This window comes from Quercus lobata, chromosome 8 (genome assembly GCF_001633185.2).
Source record: "Quercus lobata isolate SW786 chromosome 8, ValleyOak3.0 Primary Assembly, whole genome shotgun sequence".
NCBI classification, from domain to species: domain Eukaryota; kingdom Viridiplantae; phylum Streptophyta; class Magnoliopsida; order Fagales; family Fagaceae; genus Quercus; species Quercus lobata.
This window is the reverse complement of record NC_044911.1, coordinates 60,998,670-61,009,831: the sequence shown is the minus strand read 5'-3', so window position 1 is coordinate 61,009,831 and position 11,162 is coordinate 60,998,670. Positions and strand designations below refer to the sequence as shown.

General features: G+C 31.7%; 1 long non-coding RNA gene across 1 annotated transcript; it reads right to left on the bottom strand.

Annotated features, from left to right (window-relative positions):
* Positions 1 to 6,608: 6,608 nt before the first annotated feature.
* LOC115958231 lies at positions 6,609 to 10,477 on the bottom strand. The gene is made up of 3 exons (XR_004084486.1): positions 10,249 to 10,477; positions 8,199 to 8,383; positions 6,609 to 7,103 (listed from the first exon to the last, which is right to left on the bottom strand). It is a non-coding gene; the product is annotated as an uncharacterized LOC115958231 (long non-coding RNA).
* Between the last annotated feature and the right edge of the window lie 685 nt (positions 10,478 to 11,162).

Below are 11,162 nucleotides of genomic sequence, written 5' to 3'. Positions count from 1 at the left end.
ACTGGCGAGTCCCTGCTTCATTGCACAATCTTGAGCATTTCTTCACACTACCCTTATATGATTCTCACCTAAATACAGGATTACTAATTGCTAAATTACAAGCAAATTTGGCACGGAATAAAACCAACAAGATGGTTGATATAAGGTACTAAGATTCCTTTACTTGTAACCACTTGTTTTGATAATAGTGGATTCTCGAGAGTGGTGACATTAAAATTACCCGGTGGGGTTTTTGCCATGTAGGTTTTCCCCATTCGTAAACAAATCATCGTGTCAATTTATTTTCCACTACATATTTAGTGTAATTGGTGATTTGTTTGTGCTACCACACATCTTGCATGTTAATTTGATTAATTAATAAACTTGACTAATTAATCAATTAATTCATCACAATGGGTCAATATATTCTTGGCTTATCAAGATTATAAATATGAATCAAGCTAGCCTTAATTACTATTATTTGGACGGCAATTGTTGGATGCCTTCAACCACAAAGAGTATACCAATTAATGAAAGTCTTTGTCAAATTATTTGCGTTATATTTTATATTATTCTAATCTATATCATGTGTTTGATTTTTAATTTTCATTTCGAATATTGGTTATTATAAGAAAAGAAAAGAAAAAAATGAAAAAAGATATGTGACATGTTGTACATGTAATTAGTGGGGTATAAAGTGAAATACTTGTATTGTGGTATTAAGACTTTTTTTTTTTTTTTTCCATTTTAAATGGACCTATTTCATAATTTTTGTTCAATATTACAAATTTAAATATGTATATGATGTGACGATTTGTATATTTTCAAATTCAATAAAAATAAAAATTTAATAATAAAATAGACTCTATCTTTGAAAGAAAATGGAGTGGATGGAAAATTTATATTTCATGAATTCTTATGTGAAATTAAATCACGTACGTATGTTGGAATACACCACTACATTACATAGCGATCTTCTCTCCTTTCTTATTCATTGAAGGAAAAAGATGCATCATAGCAATTAGACATTTCCCCACACTAATTGACCCAAGGTAAAAAAAACATTTCCACACTAACCCACGTACCAAACTTTGCAATCAGTGTGGGAAATAGGGTTAATTGATCGGACAGACAATTATTTTTTCACACTTATTAGTTATTGGCTATACACATTATTTATTTCACACGTTTTTAGTAAATGAGCGTTACACATGTATTATCTATTATATGTTTTAAATGTGAACATCAATCCTGAAATTATGAATGTTTTGTGCAAAGTATGTAACAACAAGTGTAAAAATAACATTTTCCTTAATATATGATGACCCTAAGTTTCCTTTACCTCAAAAAGCTCATTCTTTTTCACTCCTATGGCAGGGAAAAAAAAATTAGGCGTATTTACCTATTAGTCCACCTTTGATATCTAAGCGTGTGAAATTGGTTGTGGATTTAGGTGTATTTTTATAGGCATACTAAAAGTCATTATGTATTTGGAGTATGCATAGTTGATGTATGCATAGTTGATGTATGCATAGTTGATGCATTTTTATGTATTTACCTATTGGTTGTGGATTTAGGTGTATTTTTATAGGCAACTAAAAGTCATTATGTATTTGGACAGTGGCAGTGATATTTTTATAGGCAACTAAAAGTCATTATGTATTTGGACAGTGGCGGTGATGCAGTGGTGACTCTAGAAATTTTTTTTAAGGTGATCACTAAGAAATTTAAATTATATGCAAAATTTAATAAATTGATAACTTGAACATTTATACAAAATTTGAATGATTAGCGATTTTTATCTTTTTGTTTTATAATAGGCTTTTTGTTGAATAATTTGTTCACTTGTGTTGTTTTGTCTTGTCTTGTCTTGTTTTTGTTTGGTTTATGCTTGTTGTTATCTAGGCTAATATTTATTATTTTTATTTATAAATGGGATTATTGAGAGGCAAATTTAATTTTAGAGTTATGTTATGTCCACAACATTTTTACAATAAAATTTATGCAAAAAACTGTTATTGGTAGGTAAAAAAATAATATCAGTATTGGACAAAAAAATAATATTAGTGTTACATCTACAACATTTTTACTACAAATTTTAGGTGACAAATTGTTATTAGTTCTAATTTAAACTCACCACTGAATTATATTTTGTTTCTTTAGTAACAGTTATTAACAATCTATCACTTAGGATTTATTGCAAAGATGTTGTGAAAATGTCGTGGATATAGCATTTTTCAAAATTAAGGATATTACATTAATTAGAAAGTCATTATTGCATTGATAATAAGAGGATCATGACATCCATCATATATTATAAGGCTAGAAAAGAAGGAATGATAAGGATTCCAACTGAGTAAGAATAATGTGCACGATATATATGCAAAGGAATAAGAAACTAGCTACTATGTATGCCGACAGCCAACGTGTGGGGTTCGAGATTACTCATATTAAGTGGTGGAAAAAAAAAAGCTATAAAAAGTCTCATTCTTGGGAAAAAAAAAAAAGGAATCTTTTTTTATTTATTTATTGAAATGATAGAAGTATATTTATAATAAAAGACGAATACACATTCAAATGCGAGGTCGTACAAAAACAGTCAAGTGAACAAAGTTTCTCTCTAAACTAGTTTGGGGAGAAACTCGTCAAACTTCTCATAGAGTTTTATATTGAATATATTTTTATATTGAGTGTAAATTTTGAAAATCTAACCATTAAATTGCATGTTCTTATTATATCCTTCATTCTTGCAAATTTCAAGAAGATCAAAGATCAATTGCTATGTTATCAATTAAATGTTAAAATTTCAAGTTTTTATGACCTCAAATTGTGTATAAAAAATAAGTTTATTGATTGAATAGTAAATAATATCCAATTTGAACAAAATTTAATATATATGTTAAGAACATAAGGAACATGAAATTCAACAATTAGATTTTCAAAATTCACACTCAAAGAAAAGATATATGAGAAGTTTGAAGAGTTTCTATAGTTTGGAGAAAAACTTTGTTCCAACCAAACACAGTAGCATGCAACCCGAGAAACAAAAGAAAGAAAAGAGAAAAACAAAAAAGTATCAAAAAAAGACCCTCTAAAAAGTCATTGAGTTTGGCAGGCTAAGGATAATCATATTAGTAAACCTTCTCATGTCCTTCTATGTCACAATGAAACAAGGGAAGAACCTCGAACACATGCATACATAGGACACAACTATTTTCTACTGAGCATAGCGCTTAATATAATCAAGGGGATCACATGTATAGAGATGAACACATGCACTACCTAGTACCTACCTACCATTGATAATTTGAAAGTTTTAAGGAAGGGTAAGGTTAATGTATATCTTTAGGGCATACATTAACCATTCATTTTGGAAAAGTTTTTATAAAGAATTGAAAAAACTGTCAAAATAGTTAATTACTTTTTCATTTTTTCATTTTTTTTTTCTAAAATGGTTTACTAATGTATGCCCTAAGGACACACATTACTCTTTAAGAAAAACAAGAAAGACAAAAACAAAAAGATGCAACTTGACGATCTCTCAAACATTTCCTTTGTGGAAAAAGACTCGTTAACTTAATGTACATGTTGACCATGACATTTAAAAAAAAAAAAAAAAGTGCATATCATGAGTGGAATTAGGAATCTTCTGTAAAAGAATATTTGAGGCTTTCCATAAATATATAAACAGCTGAGATCTATTTGGAATCCACTTATTTTGTTGAAACTGAAAACTTTTTACTAAAAGTATAGTAGATAAATGTAAAAGTTAGTTGAAATAGTATATTGGAACCCATGAATAGTAACAAAAATAAGCTGAATAGTAAAATAAGTTGGCAAAATTAATCATGCCAAACGGACACTAAGCGTCACTTTGGATACTGCTTATTTTGCTGAAACTGAAAACTTATTGCTGAAAGTACTATAGATAAAGGTAAAAGTTAGTTAAAATAGTACAGTGGGGTCCATGAATAGTATCAAAAAGTGCAGTGGGACCCATGAATAGTATCAAAAATAAGCTGAATAGTAAAATAATTTATAATTTTCATTGCTTCCCAAACCAGGGGTAGCGCCACCTTAAGGCTAGGGTGGTCCTAGGACCACCTTGACCTGAATTTTATTTATTTATTTATATATATAATAATTTAAAATTTTTTATTTGTCTACTCTTCAAAAAATATTTAGGAACACCCTCAGTTTTTTTTATGCCAATAAAATTAAATTTTGCTCCATAATTTGTTTATATTCAGTGGATGAATAATTACTTGGTTGTGTACATTGAAAAAGATATAACTTGTAGCATTGATAATGAGTCTATCATACACCGATTTCAAAATATAAAAACTCGTAGAAAGTAATTGTAAACTTTATGTATTTGTGTGTTTTTTTTATTGTTATTGTTGTCAATATATGAATTTATCTTTTTATTAGATTGTATAATTTATGCTTCTTAAGGAACACTCAGAGAAAAATTCCTAGACCTGCCACTGTCCCAGACACACACTAAGTTTCCTCTACATCAAAAAGATCATTCTTTTTTCTCTCTTGTGGCAACAAACCTCATCCTTTTCTTCTGGGTTTTCCTTCTTCTCCTATATTAAGTAAAGCCTGACCTTGAAAATGTTGGACCCTTGTTGACCCAGCTCCCTAACGGGTTCAATGCTGAACATAAAAACTTGAGCTTAGACATTAATGCAGTGATTGATAACAATGACATACTTCAGCTGTCAAACGATCACTCGATTGAAGTTGATAGCCACGCATTTTATAAACATCCAATCCAATTCAAGAACTCCTCCAGCAACAAAGTTATGTCATTTTCCACCATGTTCGCTTTTGATTTGATCAATGAACATGGAAATCAAGGCCGCCACCACTTCGCTTTCACAATCTTTCCATCTGGGGCTCTTCCAGGCCCTTATCTTGGTGAACTCAACTCCAAAAATAATGGGAACATCTCAGACCACGTATTCATGGTGGCATTCACTGTCACACACCCCAAGTTCAGTGACATCGATGATAACCATGTTGTCGTCGGCCTCATCCAGGAAAGCACTGACGCGGCTACAAGGGTGCACCACCAATGTCTGACACGAGGTGTAGTGGGCAATGTCGCTACTCGCATATCAGTGCTTTTTTTTTTGGGATTCGTGTCGATTTGTGTTGAATCAAATCGATTTGGGTTGAATCGATTCGTATCGGCTAGCCGAAATTGACTGATTCATGTTGTACCGGTCAGTTCAAGCAAATATCGGCCGATTTAGGCTGATACCAGCTCTGAATCAGGCCAAAATTCAAGTAAGAATTATTATTATATATATATATATAAAAAAAAAAAAAAAAAAAAGAACCCTAAAACCATCACTGCCTCCTGCCTCCCTCCCTGTATTCTAATTTCAATGTTTTAGTTTTAACTTTCAAACTTATGGACTTTATTTAATTTATGAACATCATGTTTTAGTTATCATCTACCATTGCTCTTAAATTTTGTATATGTTTGTATAATGTGAAAAGGTATGGTTAGCAATATATAGAAAATATAAATGAAAATATTTTTAATAATTTTTTAATCGTTGCAGCTGCAGCCGCACCCGAATTCGGAAATGCACCCGTGCTTCATAGGCCTCAACTGTAGCATAGTATCAGACAAATTTGTTTAAGTCAATCAATCTATGCGTAGAAAGGATTCCCTTACTTTGAAAAGTGGTCATGAAATTCAGGCATGGGTTGAATATGACGCATGAATAAATCAATTAAATGTTACGCTTGCGCAAGAATTTGATAGACCCAAGTTTGCACTTTTGTCCTATAATGTGGACCTCTCACCAATTTTTAAAGAATCCATGTTCATTGGGTTCTTTGCTTCAACTGACCTTTCATCCTCAAGTTCGCACTACGTCTTAGGCTGGAGTTTTAACATAAATGGAGATGCTAAAAATCTTAATTTGGATAAACTCAGGCTTAAGCTCCTAACCATATTGAATGGGTCCAAAAAGAACCACACAAGCCTAATTGTTGGTATTTTAGTCTTTAGTGCCTTGGTTGTGACACTACAAGAAAAATGTACTATTGCGGCGGGCCAAAACCACCGCTAAAGGTACATTTAACCTTTAGCAGTGGGTGCTATTGCAGTGGTTCTTCCTGCCACTGTTGCAGTGCTACTATAGATCTATTGTAGCGATAACAAAAAACGCTGCAATAGATCTATCATTTAGCGGCGATTTTGGTCTATCGCCCCAGGTAGAAAACCGTCGCCATATGAGGTTAAAATTCAGGTCAATTGACCTTTTAGCGGCGGGATATGCGCATTGCTATAGGGCTTCATGTACAACCGCCCATATGCACCTTTTAGCAACGGTTACGATCGCCGCTATATGTTTGAAGCTTTAGTAGCGAGCTATAAATGTTGCTATAAAGCTTCAATTATAACATAATTTTAGACCTTTAGTGGCACTTTTGCCCGCCACTATAGGTTAAATTATAATTTTAAAAAAAAAAAAACAAAAAAAAAAACTAGTCCCATTACAAACAACCTATAATAGTTTTAGTTCTACTAAAACAATACCACAAATGTAACTAATTAACAACAACAACACCACAAATGTCTCCAAAATAACATTATATTAACATAGAAATATATTATCGAATACATAATATTGTCTATAACCATCATCAAAGTTTCAAGTTAATACCACAATCAAAGTTCCAAAGTGTTTAAAAATATCCTTCAACACTTCCAAAAAATGCGGCAAAACAAGAAATTCAATGCAATACACACACTAAGTGACACTATTGTTGCCAACTAGTTCAGCATAAAAGAAAAATATCCTATATTAGCATATATCAGATTTTGTAGTCCCCACCAAGAATAGTAAAATAACTTCTGTGGAAAATCAGTTGACTCCACTACACCAGATTGAAGAGCATCAAGGAATATTCCAAAATCAAAGAGCGTTGTATTTGGTGTTTGTACTGGGCAAGAATTATTCAGAAAATTGTCCATGGCAGAACTATTATCACAAAATGTAGAATTAAGGGTGCATGTTTTATCACCCCCTACAGGCTTGTTGCTAGCATGTGGATTCCCTTTCTATGGAGAACAAATACCAAAAGGCTCCAAGTACCTAAAACAACAACAAAAACTTAATAATCAGAAATATATGCTGGAAAGAAACAATTGCACTTCCATTTACCATATAATACAGTGTGAAAAATTCCAAATGCAATAAAAATGCTATGGCTCATATGGTACTTTGCAAGTTCGATGGTGTTCACTCTTCAAAGGAAAAGGCCCCAAAGGCTAAAGGTCAGATGAAATCAGAACTTATGTGTTTCCCTTTGATACATTAGCATATGAAAAAAGAATACAAATTAAAGCTTGTCAAGTCAGCAATGTTATTATATTCTCTCTATAAGATGGGATACCAACAGTTAAACTAAGTATCCACCTCGATTTTAGTCAAGAATGTCTCATAAGAAAATTTGAGAAATGCCTTTTATTGGTGAAATTTATTAACTATAATTTTCTTTATTTTTAATTTAATTTTTTTGGTACACAAATGCTTACATACATACATACATACATACATATATATATAAGTTGCATGATCTAGCATCCCGTGTTCAAGTAGAAACACAACACTCATTTCTGTCCCCTATAAACATAAAAGCTACACACTATCATCCCATACCTAAAACTATAAATCATATATTAGATCAATATAAAATAGATTAAATAATATATAAATATGTATTAAATAAAAGTATGGGTAAATATATGCACACACACATCCGAGATAAGGTGGAATTAGCAAAACATGGCCTAATTAAAGTAGGGAAAACTCATTGTGTAGGGGACTTTTCACCATCCCTAGCTACTTCTAAACCCGAGTTTGTCAAAGAGTTGTATGACACAACAAAATGGAAACTTTATAAATGACAAGGATCTTATTCCTATCCAAAGTGGGTTGTAATAATAGAAATGCATGGCACTGTTGAATCTCGAAAAAAAAAAGAAAAAAAAAAAGAACTAATTTTCACTTCCAATTTAGCTTGATCCTAGCTAGTAAATCCATGCCAACCAACTCTCAAATTAATGCAGAATGTATAGTCAAGACTCAAGAGCCAAATTTTAACAACTCACGAAGTTATGATATCCAAGCATACCTAACAAGATTTTATTAAGAAACATGTATAGGTCAACAACAAAGTTTTCTTACCACAAAATGTGCCTGGGAGTTCATTAATAAGTTGAGGTTTCCAGCCCTTTGAGATTCTTCTAGTAATCACCTTTGGATCTTCAACCAACTCTTTAGTCAAACTCCCTTCCTCATGGTCCATTATCGTTACCTTATTTTCTTTTGCAACAATTTCAATTGTTGGTTGAGCTCCAACTACACTATACCTTTTAAAATCAATGTAGTATTGCCTTTTAAAATATGATTATGGAGACTCATAAATTCTACTTTACTTTCAATAATACGTAGCCTTCAATCAAGTCATTTTTTCTATGGACTTAGGCAACTTAAGACCAAATCATGTTAATTCAATGCATTTTCTTTCTTTTTTTCCTCTCTTTACTTTTTTTTCCCTTCCTTTCGCTTTTTTTTTTCATACATTTTATCCTTGTATTAGAATTATTTTTCATATTTTTTTAATAAATTCAATTTTATTAATAAAAAAGAAGTATATATCTTGAAGCACACTTACAATTCTACAAACAACAGGATGTGGCTCCATTGACTCAAAAAGAAAACTTGGACATAGGGGGCAATGGCCCCCTCAAATTTTTTTTTTAAATATATTAATTATTATATATGTGGGTACTAATTTTAGCAATTTTATTTTATAAAATTTCAATTTTATCTCTTTAACAATATCATTGACTCTTTTAAAAGTATTGTTATAGTAACAAATTTTTCTACAACATTTTTATAAATTATTAAGGTAGTAAATTCTTATTGATTCTCATTTGGGCCCACTATTTACATTATTTTTTTACTTATTAATAATCACTCATCACATCAGCAATTTGTAAAAAAATTTATAGTTCTAGCATTTTTCTCATTTTAAAGACCAAGTCTAAAACAAAATATACAAAGCCCAAAAAAATTAGTCCAACAACAAAATTACCAATTGTAAAACTTAAAAAAATTAAGTTTAGTCAACTAATTTTACCCAAAATAACAATCTAACCCTCCAACAAGGCCACCCCCTATCTCTAAGTTCTAACTCTATCCTTGAAAACATGAACATGAACATGGTCATGATCATAATGACTGGCCAAGGGATGGTTATCCTTGAACCTTCTCTTTCTATTCCTAATGATCAACCCTGCATTATAAAAATAGCATCATTGACATGTGCTGCCAACCATTTATTTCTTCTAGCATCAATCGGCCTCACTAATTAAGATTATCTCCCACCGCAAATGTTATCTCAGAGCACATGTATGTATGGTGTAAAGGGTTATTTAGACCTCACCTTTTTCTAAAGATATTTATATTTTTTTGCCCAGCTTGTTTTTTTTATAAAATTATCCAATAAAAATATATTATACTACTAACACGCCAACAATGGCTATCAACTTGCACGAAAATACCATATGAAACAAGTAAGGATGATATAAGAATGAGGTTGTGATTATGACCTCTCCCTTGGACAAATCAAGATGAACATAGCATAATTAAAAATATTATACCAGTCTCCATGTGTCAAACCAACCTAGAAAGTATTATTTATATGTGTGAAACTGCATGTCATCCTAATTCGTAGTAGCCAAAAGATATCTATGCACGATTGCAAGTTTGAAACAACCTAAAAAAAATACAAAATGATTGCAGAGAGAGTACAGGCCTTGGCTTTGGGTGGAATGATACAAATCACAAAAGGCAAGTAAAGGACTAGTGAGATGCCTACCTTAAAAAAATTAATCTCTACACACAGAAAACTAAGTTTAACCATAAATTTTCAATACGAAAATATAAAGAAATTAACAAAAACTCAATCTAAATCACCAATATCACTCAAATTCAAGATCTTAAGCATTCTCTCAGTAACCAAGTTCACTTGTTACTCCAAATCCAAAACCCTAAAGCTTCCATAATCCAATCACTCATAAACAACAACTCAAAATCGCTAAAACCCTAGCTTCCACGATTTTACACGAGCAACATTCAACAAATTACCACAGTAAAAAACAAACAGAGAAAGCGAAAAAAAAATGTAGTATTAGGGTTAGGGTTAGAGAAATGAGGACTTGAGCCTTACCGACAAGCTGAACAACGAGTCGACCAACGGGGAGAGGAGACTCGTAAGTGAAGGAGTGATTAAAGACCTCAGATTGCATGTACCGGGAGAAAACACGAACGTCGGCGGTGAGTCTGGCAATGGCAACGCCAATGTGGTTGTTGACCTTGAAGATCTTCTTCTGGTGAGAGGAGAGCTCGGAATTGGCCTTGGTGAGAAGTCTAGAGACTTAGAGAGAAAATTGGGGATGGAGGTGGCTGAAGAAAAGAGAAGAGAAGATAAAATATGGTATTTATATCATGCTACTAGGGTTTTGAAAAATTAAATAGCGAAAAACCCTTGTGAAGGCTCGAACTTGGGATTAGTTAGCCAAAACACAAGGAGCATACCACTAAGCCATTGATCAGTTCAGTCCATGAAACTTTTGTGTGGGAAATGAAAGATATAAGTGGGAAAAAAATTTTGGGGAAATTTCTTTGCGGGAAAGGAAAAGACAATTGGGGGGAAAGGGTGAAAAAAATAGTTAGGCATGGGAAATTTTGTGTGAGAAGGATAAAAAAAAGAGGCATAAATGCATTTTTTGTCCCTATATTTTGGGGTTATTTCTATTTTGGTCCTTACTTTTCTATTTTACTAATTTTAGTCACTAAAATGAAAAATGCGTTCCAATTTGGTCCTTATCGTCATCTCACTAACGAAAATTGCTTATGTGGTAAACAGAGTGCACTGTTTACACACTAAATGTTGACTTGACTATTAAAAAAAATTTTAAAAATTGTATTTAGCATATTAAAATTCCAAACCAGCATTTAATAAATAATAAATCACATAAAAATTAAATTTTTTTGAATTTCTAAATATTTTTTTTAAAAATAAGATAATTAAATTAATTTTTTATTCCTTTCATTATTATTAATTTTTTGGAAGAACATGTT